This window comes from Mus musculus, chromosome 2 (genome assembly GCF_000001635.26).
Source record: "Mus musculus strain C57BL/6J chromosome 2, GRCm38.p6 C57BL/6J".
Classification (NCBI taxonomy): domain Eukaryota; kingdom Metazoa; phylum Chordata; class Mammalia; order Rodentia; family Muridae; genus Mus; species Mus musculus.
The window spans coordinates 55022639-55035522 of record NC_000068.7 but is presented as its reverse complement, the minus strand read 5'-3'; the positions used below and the strand labels follow the sequence as shown (position 1 = coordinate 55035522).

At 40.7% G+C, this 12884-nt stretch overlaps 1 protein-coding gene across 8 annotated transcripts in view; it reads right to left on the bottom strand.

The window, feature by feature from the left end:
• Galnt13 (polypeptide N-acetylgalactosaminyltransferase 13) overlaps positions 1-12884 on the bottom strand; it is a 682099-nt gene that overhangs the window by 82787 nt on the left and 586428 nt on the right. The window contains exon 11 of one of the 8 annotated variants that reach the window (XR_374098.4): positions 887-943. The exons of the other annotated variants lie outside the window; for them this stretch is intronic. The gene's annotated coding sequence lies outside the window, so the exon portion shown is untranslated. The remainder of the gene's footprint in view (positions 1-886; positions 944-12884) is intronic. 8 annotated transcript variants of the gene reach the window in all.

Below are 12884 nucleotides of genomic sequence, written 5' to 3'. Positions count from 1 at the left end.
TCCTATAATCAGCCACTAAACCCAGACACTATTGCATATGCCAGCAAGATTTTGCTGAAGGGACTCTGGTATAGCTGTCATATGAGGCTATGCCAGTGCCTGGCAAATATAGAAGTGGATGCTCACAATCATCTATAAGATGGAACACATGACCCCCCAATGGAGAAGCTAGAGAAAGCACGCAAGGAGCTGGAGGGGTCTGCAACCCTACAGGTGGAACAACAATATGAACTAACCAGTACCCCCAGAGCTCGTGTCTCTAGCTGCATATGTATCAAAAGATGGCCTAGTAGGCCATAACTGAGAAGAGAGGCCCCTTGGTATTGCAAACTTTATATGTCCCAGTACAGGGGAATGCCAGGGCCGAGAAGTGGGAGTGGATGGGTAGGGGAAACTGAAATGCACAGCACTGTCTCAGTTACTCTGATATCAAGGTCCATTTATCGTATCATAGGTTGTACTAGTAATTAGAGCTTTTATATTTGGTTCATATGCTTCAAGTCAGTCTTGCAAGGGAAAACAAGCAAATTATATATTCCTCTCTACTACCTTATATGGTATAATGTGGATTTATATTATATTTTAACGATTGTAATATGTTTTGTAATTTTTTATCAATAAAACAAAAGCCTTTGAATGGATACAAAATTCTAATGTCGACTTTTTCTCGCTTTATTACCCAAAGAAACCAGTAGATGGAAACCTTTCCCTTTAAATGATAAAGCTGCTTCAAATGCATGTGGTTTGACTTCCTAGTCTCAAGACAGGAGCTGGAAATAGATAGGAAGAATTAAAAAAACAAAACAAAAACAAAAACAAAAAACAAACAACAACAACAAAAAAACAACTGTCCTCCTAAAAGCATAGGAGAAAGTCCACAATTTACCTGCTTTCTAAGTGGTTTGAAAATTGCATTCTCAAAGTCAGGTTGTTTTTGACGACCCTGAGGTAAATGGAAGAAGGAAGAATGTATTGATTCATTACTGAAGTCAGGTTCATGTTGGATTCTGTTCCTACATCAGTATCTATATTGCTCTTGCTCTTTTACAGTGATATATTCACTAGGCTACATTTGCTTCTGTTCATCATAGCTCATTGAAAGAAAACCACAGATGAGCAGAGAAAGACCTAAATTAGATCCTTCTGGGATGAACAGCAACAACGACAAGAACAACCCCCACCCCCAGAATTTAGAATCTTACAAAGTCTGCAGTGTGCACTCCGATTCCCCTTCTCCCAGACTGCAGCTGCTATCTTGTTCCCAGGCTGGTCATCACTACCTTCCCAATAGTACTTCTGAGAATACCAAGAATTGGCTCTGACCTTGATTGTCCAGGAAATGAATGACTGTGCTCTAAATAACTGATCAGATTTAATCATTACAATGGATTACATCACTCTTCATCTATTAGATTAGCTCCTTAGATCACTCTCTTTGAAAGATACTTAAAAGAGGGACAGTCAAAGTTCTAGGGAGCCCTTTAATGTGATGTCTAAGTTGATGTTTTTGCCATTGTGAACCACAGTATCAAATTAATATTTTGTTGAGGAAACCATTTCTCTTTAAAATGGGTTGTTGAATGGACTTTAGGCTTAGAAGTTGAACAAATAAGGCAATTCTGTGTGAGGGTACTCTCTCTCTCTCTCTCTCTCCCTCTCTCTCTCTCTCTCTCGCTCTCTCTTGTATAGCTAAGTCACAAAACCATTATTATGTAGTTTCCACTGAATTATATCATGATTAGCTAATGAAGGCTCTGTTCCTTTTTCATTAGTTCTCAAGTTCATAGTTAAGCTTAATTTAGAGCCGTGTCTCTAGTAATGGCTCCTAAATGCTGTAACTGCTCATTCATTTCTCTTGTTCAAAGCAGAAGGAATCAGATCACATTTCACTGAAAACTCATTTAACCATTTCCCCATATGCTTTTAAGGACACAAAGGTCGTTATGCTTAATTAAGACTTGAAATACAATAGCCACTCCAACTTTTTAGGTTAACAGTATGTAAGTATCCATAGACAGGAACAGGGTGATATACATTTATTTATATATTAATTCATAGATTTATATATTTAGACAATATTCAGTGACTGCTGGAAATATTCCACAATCGGGTCAATATTGAACGTGGAGAGTTTAAACCCAGTCATAGCCTCAATTTCTGTACTGCATAAGAATCAAGAGGACGGTAAGTGGTAAACAGTTCGGCGTTGTATTGTTTTGTGTTATTTTGGTTTGAGTGCTGGGGGATAGGTGCAAAGGCAGAGGACAGATACAAAGGAATAGAGAGATGAATAGGATTATGGTGCATGATGTGTAATTCTCAAACAATTGAAAACGTTTGCAATTGCTTACAACAGTGTAATCGGCACATTTATAAGCTATTATACTTCCAAATTCAAGGCAAGTCTTGTGTCCAAGATGCAAAAACAGTTGTGACTATTCTGTCACCAAAAATGCTTTGTGTCTTTGTGAGAAATATTTTCTTTTTTTTTTTTCCATTTTTTATTAGGTATTTAACTCATTTACATTTCCAATGCTATACCAAAAGTCCCCCATATCCCCGACCCCCACTCCCCTGCCCGCCCACTCCCCCTTTTTGGCCCTGGTGTTCCCCTGTACTGGGGCATATAAAGTTTGCAAGTCCAATGGGCCTCTCTTTCCAGTGATGGCCGACTAGGCCATCCTTTGATATATATGCAGCTAGAGTCAAGAGCTCCGGGGTACTGGTTAGTTCATAATGTTGTTCCACCTATAGGGTTGCAGATCCCTTTAGCTCCTTGGCTACTTTCTCTAGCTCCTCCATTGGGAGCCCTATGATCCATCCATTAGCTGACTGTGAGCATCCACTTCTGTGTTTGCTAGGCCCCGGCATAGTCTCACAAGAGACAGCTACATCTGGGTCCTTTCAATAAAATCTTGCTAGTGTATGCAATGGTGTCAGCGTTTGGATGCTGATTATGGGGTGGATCCCTGGATATGGCAGTCTCTACATGGTCCATCCTTTCATCTCAGCTCCAAACTTTGCTTCTGTAACTCCTTCCATGGGTGTTTTGTTCCCAAATCTAAGGAGGGGCATAGTGTCCACACTTCAGTCTTCATTCTTCTTGAGTTTCATGTGTTTAGCAAATTATATCTTATATCTTGGGTATCCTAGGTTTGGGGCTAATATCCACTTATCAGTGAATACATATTGTGTGAGTTTCTTTGTGAATGTGTTACCTCACTCAGGATGATGCCCTCCAGGTCCATCCATTTGGCTAGGAATTTCATAAATTCATTCTTTTTAATAGCTGAGTGGTACTCCATTGTGTAGATGTACCACATTTTCTGTATCCATTCCTCTGTTGAGGGGCATCTAGGTTCTTTCCAGCTTCTGGCTATTATAAATAAGGCTGCTATGAATATAGTGGAGCATGTGTCCTTATTACCTGTTGGGACATCTTCTGGATATATGCCCAGGAGAGGTATTGCTGGATCCTCCGATAGTACTATGTCCAGTTTTCTGAGGAACCGCCAGACTGATTTCCAGAGTGGTTGTAAAAGCCTGCACTCCCACCAACAATGGAGGAGTGTTCCTCTTTCTCCACATCCTCGCCAGCATCTGCTGTCACCTGAATTTTTGATCTTAGCCATTCTGACTGGTGTGAGGTGGAATCTCAGGGTTGTTTTGATTTGCATTTCCCTGATGATTAAGGATGTTGAACATTTTTTCAAGTGCTTCTCTGCCATTCGGTATTCCTCAGGTGAGAATTCTTTGTTCAGTTCTGAGCCCCATTTTTTAATGGGGTTATTTGATTTTCTGAAGTCTACCTTCTTGAGTTCTTTATATATGTTGGATATTAGTCCCCTATCTGATTTAGGATAGGTAAAGATCCTTTCCCAATCTGTTGGTGGTCTTTTTGTCTTATTGACGGTGTCTTTTGCCTTGCAGAAACTTTGGAGTTTCATTAGGTCCCATTTGTCAATTCTCGATCTTACAGCACAAGCCATTGCTGTTCTGTTCAGGAATTTTTCCCCTGTGCCCATATCTTCAAGGCTTTTCCCCACTTTCTCCTCTATAAGTTTCAGTGTCTCTGGTTTTATGTGAAGTTCCTTGATCCACTTAGATTTGACCTTAGTACAAGGAGATAAGTATGGATCGATTCGCATTCTTCTACACGATAACAACCAGTTGTGCCAGCACCAATTGTTGAAAATGCTGTCTTTCTTCCACTGGATGGTTTTAGCTCCCTTGTCGAAGATCAAGTGACCATAGGTGTGTGGGTTCATTTCTGGGTCTTCAATTCTATTCCATTGGTCTACTTGTCTGTCTCTATACCAGTACCATGCAGTTTTTATCACAATTGCTCTGTAGTAAAGCTTTAGGTCTGGCATGGTGATTCCGCCAGAAGTTCTTTTATCCTTGAGAAGACTTTTTGCTATCCTAGGTTTTTTGTTATTCCAGACAAATTTGCAAATTGCTCCTTCCAATTCGTTGAAGAATTGAGTTGGAATTTTGATGGGGATTGCATTGAATCTGTAGATTGCTTTTGGCAAGATAGCCATTTTTACAATGTTGATCCTGCCAATCCATGAGCAAGGGAGATCTTTCCATCTTCTGAGATCTTCCTTAATTTCTTTCTTCAGAGATTTGAAGTTTTTATCATACAGATCTTTCACTTCCTTAGTTAGAGTCACGCCAAGATATTTTATATTATTTGTGACTATTGAGAAGGGTGTTGTTTCCCTAATTTCTTTCTCAGCCTGTTTATTCTTTGTATAGAGAAAGGCCATTGACTTGTTTGAGTTTATTTTATATCCAGCTACTTCACCGAAGCTGTTTATCAGGTTTAGGAGTTCTCTGGTAGAATTTTTAGGGTCACTTATATATACTATCATATCATCTGCAAAAAGTGATATTTTGACTTCCTCTTTTCCAATTTGTATCCCCTTGATCTCCTTTTGTTGTCGAATTGCTGTGGCTAATACTTCAAGTACTATGTTGAAAAGGTAGGGAGAAAGTGGGCAGCCTTGTCTAGTCCCTGATTTTAGTGGGATTGCTTCCAGCTTCTCTCCATTTACTTTGATGTTGGCTACTGGTTTGCTGTAGATTGCTTTTATCATGTTTAGGTATGGGCCTTGAATTCCTGATCTTTCCAAAACTTTTATCATGAATGGGTGTTGGATCTTGTCAAATGCTTTTTCTGCATCTAACGAGATGATCATGTGGTTTTTGTCTTTGAGTTTGTTTATATAATGGATTACATTGATGGATTTTCGTATATTAAACCATCCCTGCATCCCTGGAATAAAACCTACTTGGTCAGGATGGATGATTGCTTTAATGTGTTCTTGGATTCGGTTAGCGAGAATTTTATTGAGGATTTTTGCATCGATATTCATAAGAGAAATTGGTCTGAAGTTCTCTATCTTTGTTGGATCTTTCTTTGGTTTAGGTATCAGAGTAATAGTGGCTTCATAAAATGAGTTGGGTAGAGTACCTTCTACTTCTATTTTGTGAAATAGTTTGTGCAGAATTGGAATTAGATCTTCTTTGAAGGTCTGATAGAACTCTGCACTAAACCCATCTGGTCCTGGGCTTTTTTTGGTTGGGAGACTATTAATAACTGCTTCTATTTCTTTAGGTGATATGGGACTGTTTAGATGGTCAACTTGATCCTGATTCAACTTTGGTACCTGGTATCTGTCCAGAAATTTGTCCATTTCGTCCAGGTTTTCCAGTTTTGTTGAGTATAGCCTTTTGTAGAAGGATCTGATGGTGTTTTGGATTTCCTCAGGATCTGTTGTTATGTCTCCCTTTTCATTTCTGATTTTGTTAATTAGGATTTTGTCCCTGTGCCCTTTAGTGAGTCTAGCTAAGGGTTTATCTATCTTGTTGATTTTCTCAAAGAACCAACTCCTCGTTTGGTTAATTCTTTGAATAGTTCTTCTTGTTTCCACTTGGTTGATTTCACCCCTGAGTTTGATTATTTCCTGCCATCTACTCCTCTTGGGTGAATTTGCTTCCTTTTTTTCTAGGGATTTTAGATGTGTTGTCAAGCTGCTAGTATGTGCTCTCTCCCGTTTCTTCTTGGACGCACTCAGAGCTATGAGTTTCCCTCTTAGAAATGCTTTCATTGTGTCCCATAGGTTTGGGTACGTTGTGGCTTCATTTAAATTAAACTCTAAAAAGTCTTTAATTTCTTTCTTTATTCCTTCCTTGACCAAGGTATCATTGAGAAGAGTGTTATTCAGTTTCCACGTGAATGTTGGCTTTCCATTATTTATGTTGTTATTGAAGATCAGTCTTAGGCCATGGTGATCTGATAGGATACATGGGACAATTTCAATATTTTTGTATCTATTGAGGCCTGTTTTGTGACCAATTATATGGTCAATTTTGGAGAAGGTCCCGTGAGGTGCTGAGAAGAAGGTATATCCTTTTGTTTTAGGATAAAATGTTCTGTAGATATCTGTCAGGTCCATTTGTTTCATAACTTCTGTTAGTTTCACTGTGTCCCTGTTTAGTTTCTGTTTCCACGATCTGTCCTTTGAAGAAAGTGGTGTGTTGAAGTCTCCCACTATTATTGTGTGAAGTGCAATGTATGCTTTGAGCTTTACTAAAGTGTCTCTAATGAATGTGGCTGCCCTTGCATTTGGTGTGTAGATATTCAGAATTGAGAGTTCCTCTTGGAGGATTTTACCTTTGATGAGTATGAAGTGTCCCTCCTTGTCTTTTTTGATAACTTTGGGTTGGAAGTCGATTTTATCCGATATTAAAATGGCTACTCCAGCTTGTTTCTTCAGACCATTTGCTTGGAAAATTGTTTTCCAGCCTTTCACTCTGAGGTAGTGTCTGTCTTTTTCCCTGAGATGGGTTTCCTGTAAGCAGCAGAATGTTGGGTCCTGTTCATGTAGCCAGTCTCTTAGTCTATGTCTTTTTATTGGGGAGTTGAGTCCATTGATATTAAGAGATATTAAGGAAAAGTAATTGTTGCTCCCTTTTATTTTTGTTGTTAGAGTTGGCATTCTGTTCTTGTGGCTGTCTTCTTTTTGGTTTGTTGAATGATTACTTTCTTGGTTGTTCTAGGGCGTGATTTCCGTCCTTGTATTGCTTCTTTTCTGTTATTATCCTTTGAAGGGCTGGATTCGTGGAAAGATATTGTGTGAATTTGGTTTTGTCGTGGAATACTTTGGTTTCTCCATCTATGGTAATTGAGAGTTTGGCCGGGTATAGTAGCCTGGGCTGGCATTTGTGTTCTCTTAGTGTCTGTATAACATCTGTCCAGGCTCTTCTGGCTTTCATAGTCTCTGGTGAAAAGTCTGGTGTAATTCTGATAGGCCTTCCTTTATATGTTACTTGACCTTTCTCCCTTACTGCTTTTAATATTCTATCTTTATTTAGTGCATTTGTTGTTCTGATTATTATGTGTCGGGAGGAATTTCTTTTCTGGTCCAGTCTATTTGGAGTTCTGTAGGCTTCTTGTATGATCATGGGTATCTCTTTTTTTATGTTTGGGAAGTTTTCTTCTATTATTTTGTTGAAGATATTAGCTGGCCCTTTAAGTTGAAAATCTTCATTCTCATCAATTCCTATTATCCGTAGGTTTGGTCTTCTCATTGTGTCCTGGATTACCTGGATGTTTTGAGTTAGGATCTTTTTGCATTTTGTATTTTCTTTGACTGTTGTGTCGATGTTCTCTATGGAATCTTCTGCACCTGAGATTCTCTCTTCCATTTCTTGTATTCTGTTGCTGATGCTCGCATCTATGGTTCCAGATCTCTTTCCTAGGGTTTCTATCTCCAGCGTTGCCTCGCTTTGGGTTTTCTTTATTGTGTCTACTTCCCCTTTTAGTTCTAGTATGGTTTTGTTCATTTCCATCACCTGTTTGGATGTGTTTTCCTGTTTTTCTTTAATGATTTCTACCTGTTTGGCTGTGTTTTCCTGCTTTTCTTTAAGGGCCTGTAACTCTTTAGCAGTGCTCTCCTGTAATTCTTTAAGTGACTTATGAAAGTCCTTCTTGATGTCCTCTATCATTATCATGAGAAATGTTTTTACATCTGGGTCTAGATTTTCGGTTGTGTTGGGGTGCCCAGGACTAGGTGGGGTGGGAGTGCTGCGTTCTGATGATGGTGAGTGGTCTTGATTTCTGTTAGTAGGATTCTTACGTTTGCCTTTCGCCATCTGGTAATCTCTGAAGCTAGCTGTTTTAGTTGTCACTGTTAAGAGCTTGTTCTTCAGGTGACTCTGTTAGCCTCTATAAGCAGACCTGGAGGGTAGCACTCTTCTTAGTTTCAGTGGGCAGAGTATTCTCTGCAGGCAAGCTCTCTTCTTGCAAGGCAGGTACCCAGATATCTGGTGTTCGAACCAGACTCCTGGCAGAAGTTGTGTTCCACTCACTAGAGGTCTTAGGATCACGTGTGGAATCCTGTGTGGGCCCTTGCGGGTGTCAGGCGACTCAGCTGGCAAGGTAGCCCGGGGCTCGAGTGGAGTGGAAGGGGTTTGTGCCCCAGATCAAGCCGGGTAGCCTGCTTCCCTATGTACCGCAGTCTCAGGTTCCGTGCAATTGGATTGGGACAGGCGCTGTGTTCCACTCACCAGAGGTCTTAGGGTCCCGTGGGGAGTCCCGTGTGGGCCCTTGCGGTTGTTGGGCAAGACTCTGCTGGCAAGGTAGCCCGGGGGTCGAGTCTCGAGTCGAGCGGAAGGGACTTGTGCCCCAGATCAGGCCTGGGTAGCCTGCTTCCCTATGTAACGCAGTCTCAAGTTCGGCGCGATTGGATTGGGGCCGGCGCTGTGTTCCACTCACCAGAGGTCTTAGGATCCCGCGGGGAGTCCCGTGTGGGCCCTTGCGGGTGTTGGGCAAGACTCTGCTGGCAAGGTAGCCCGGGGCTCGAGTCTCGAGTCGAGCGGAAGGGACTTGTGCCCCAGATCAGGCCCGGGTAGCCTGCTTCCGTATGTACCGCAGTCTCAAGTTCCGCGCAATTGGATTGGGGCAGGCGCTGTGTTCCACTCACCAGAGGTCTTAGGGTCCCGTGGGGAGTCCCGGGTGGGCCCTTGCGGGTGTTGGGCAAGACTCTGCTGGCCAAGAAATATTTTCGAAACCAAAGTAATTTAAAGTATGTATCGTAGAAATGTAGAATATTTATATATTTCTCATTCATTTACTCTAAATGTAGACTACTTTTAAAATTTTTGTTTATTAATTCATTCATATGGTTGGCGGAGGTGAGGGTTAGAGAACAAGTTTCAGGAGATAATTCTCTCATTCTGCAATCTAAGTCCCAGGCACCAAACCCAGGTCCTTATGCTCGATAGCAAGCACAAACACTTTTCCAGGAAAAAGATTTAGTGGTAGACTTCTGTACCCAGTTCAAATTAGGGTTGTAAAGTAGATGAGAAGCTGTCAAATTTTGACTTTAAAAATTGATGTTTTCTTCAAGATTTTTATGATAGTTATGTGGTCAGATGAGATCAAATACTAAAAGGATAGAAAGTGCAAAGATGCCCGTTGAATTTAGTGCTAACAAAATGACCAAGTTCAGCACTTCCCCCTTAGCTTCTTTTCAGGATAGCTGCTCACATAGATTGTTACAGTCTCTGCATCTGCATCTGATAATAAAGGGCTGAACTAGCTGGGTGTGGTGGCACACTCCTTTAATCACAGCACTCAGGAGGCAGAGGCAGGTGAATTTCTGAGTTCAAGGCCAGCCTGGTCTACAAAGTGAGTTCCAGGACAGCCAGGGATACACAGAGAAACCCTGTCTCAAAAAACCACACACACACACACAAAAGGGCTAAACTATACAAAACAGAGTAAATTCATTTTTTCCTTTTTAAAAAAAAATTTTTATTAGATATTTTCTTTATTTACATTTCAAATGTTATTCCCTTTCCTAGATTCCCCTATCTCCTCCCCCCTCTCGCTGCTCCCCAACCCAGAGACTGCCTCACTTGGAGATCCACCCCACAAGCATCCACCAAACCATTTACTAGGCAGATGCCACCAAGAGCCTGATGACAGGAGCCTGATAATGTCTCCTGCGAGGCTCTGCCAGTGCCTGGCAAATACAGAGTGGGTGTTCACAGTCAGCCATTGGATGAAGCACAAGGTACCCAATGAAGGAGCCAGAGAAATACCCAGGGAGCTGAAGAGAACTGAAGCCCCATAAAAGGAGCATCAATATGAACTAACCAGTACCCCCAGCACTCCTTGGAACTATACCACCAATAAAAGAAAATACATGGCGGGATTTGTGGCTCTAGCTATATATGTTGCAGAGTAAATTCATTTTGTTTGTTATTAATTTCTTTTTTTTTCGTTGTTTTTTTTTTCTTTTTTCTTTTTTTTAGATATTTTCTTCATTTACATTTCAAATGCTATCCTGAAAGTCCCCTATAACCTCCCCCTGCCCTGCTCCCCAACCCACCCACTCCTGCTACCTGGCCCTGCATTCCCCTGTACTGGGGCATATGATCTTCGCAAGACCAAGGGCCTCTCCTTCCATTGATGGCCGACTAGGCCATCCTCTGCTACATTTGCAACTAGAGACACAAGCTCTAGGGGGTACTGGTTAGTTCATATTGTTGTTCCTCCTATAGGGTTGCAGACCCCTTTAGCTCTTTGAGTACTTTCTCTAGCTCCTTCATTGGGGGCTCTTTGTTCCATCCAATAGATGACTGTGAGCATCCACTTCTGTATTTGCCAGGCACTGGCATAGCCTCACATGAGAGAGCTATATGTTATTAATTTGTAAAACAGTCTCATTGTTTTGGAATTCTTTGAGGACAACAAAGCTCTTCTTGGGTCTTGCTGGTCTTATCTCAAGGATAAGCAGAATCCTAGAAACTCAATGGCCACCAGAGTCACATTGAGTCAGTGGCTCCCAGGTTTATTTTCTCATAATTGGGAAGAATAACTGCGGACTGAAGAAGGTGGGCAAGCAAGCAAAAAGGAAGAGCAACAGATCCTTGAAGCAGGGACACGCCTTGAAAATGAGTTACCAAGAAGCTTTTGGGTCTAGGCATTTTATACCATGGGAACTGGCTGATAGAGTCCCACCAACAGTTAGGTTAGGCATTTAGTTTCGATTAATTTGTTCAATTTGAATCCATGTGCAGAATCTGGTCAATGGGATAAGTCAACTTACAAAGAAAAGCCAGGGGCAGGCAGTCCTCCAAGAATGTTCCAGATATGTTCCAGATATATACATGTGTGCGTATGTGTGGCTGTGCTTCTGTGTGTATCTGTCTCTCTCTGTCTCTGTCTTTCTGTCTCTGTCTCTCGATTTCTTGCTCTCTGTTTGTGTTGTGAATGTGTCTGTGTGTCATTCTGTGTATCTGTGTCTGTGTCTGTGTGTCTATGTCTGTGTCTGTGTCTGTGTCTGTGTCTGTGTCTGTGTCTGTGTCTGTGTCTGTGTCTGTGTCTCTCTGTGTCTGTGTCTGTGTCTGTGTCGGTGTTGGTGCCTGTGCCTGTGCCTGTGTGTCTGTGTCTGTGTTGGTGTCGGTGTCGGTGTCTGTGTGTATAGGACCATGAAGTGAAAGATCAATGCTGGTGGTTAGCTGACACCTTGATGAGCCAAGGCCTTCTGACTTTAGTTCCTCAGCTCATTGACTAGCTAGACATTAGAACCTCTATGCTCCCAGCACTAACTACTAACACATTAGAAACATAGATAATTAATTTTCCTGTAACTCTAACATGCTAAAAAAGAACCCACCTTCTCTCAACTACCATCCCCAGTGACTTTGGTTTTAAAATGCTTAATAAAATATTTTACTTAATAATACATTTCTGACACAGTACCCATAGTTATGATAAATATTAAGCTGTTTTAATTTTTATCTGTGTTTCAGATTTAAATGGTTAAAAGAAGAAAATCGAAAAAGATATAAGATTTTCATAGTTTGACCTTATCCATTGTAGATGTTTGAAGGATAATGGCTTCCATAGGCTCATATATTTGAACTCTTAATCCAGAAGGATTTGGATATATGGCTTTGTTGGAGAAAGTATGTCACTGGGGGTGAATTTGAAAGTTTAAAAAGCCATGCCAGGCCCAGCCTCTGTTGCCTCCACTTGTGGAACATATGCAAGTTCTCAGCTACTGTTCCAATGCCATTCTGCCTGCTGGCTGCCAGACTTCCCTCCACGATGACCAAGGAGTAAACTTCTGAGAGTCTGAGAATATAAGGCACTTTCCAATTAAATGCTTTTTTTTTTCTAAGTAGCCACGGCCATAGTGTTTCTTTACAGAAATTGAACAGCAAGGAATCCATAAAATGCATATAATTTAAAATGTGGAGCATTTTAAATATGAAGATTTAAATATTCAAATAAGTAAGAATAAGGGAAAATCTCGTGTAGCTACTCTGTAAAAAGATATAAGCATCAGTAACATTCCTTTTACATCTTATTTTCTATTAACCAATAATGAATTTGAATTTAATTTTTAGTATTTTCTGTTATTTATTTAACTGTTTTTTAATGAACTGTGCAGATATTTTAAGAACTGATAACAGAATTCATGAAAAAATGAATTAGCTCTTCAGTCTAATCTCAGATTTCAATCATATAGATTAGGGGAAATAGCACCCTTATGGATAGATGTATGAATAATTATTTGTATGAACTTTGTAATTACATGTAAACTGACTTCTCAGAAAAGCTTCAGGGATCAATTTACAAGGCACGGGTAAATCATCAGGGCAGAAGGATACCAGATGCTTGCCCACTTCAGAACTTGCTTATGTAAAGAATGAAATCCACCTCTAGGTGGAGACATGCCCCTGTGTGTTCCCTAAGGGAGAATCCAGTGAGGCAGCTCAGGAAAGTGCCCAGGGTGTCACGATAGCAAGTCAGTTTCATGTTCATATAGTACATCTTTCCTTCCCATGGTTCCCCTACC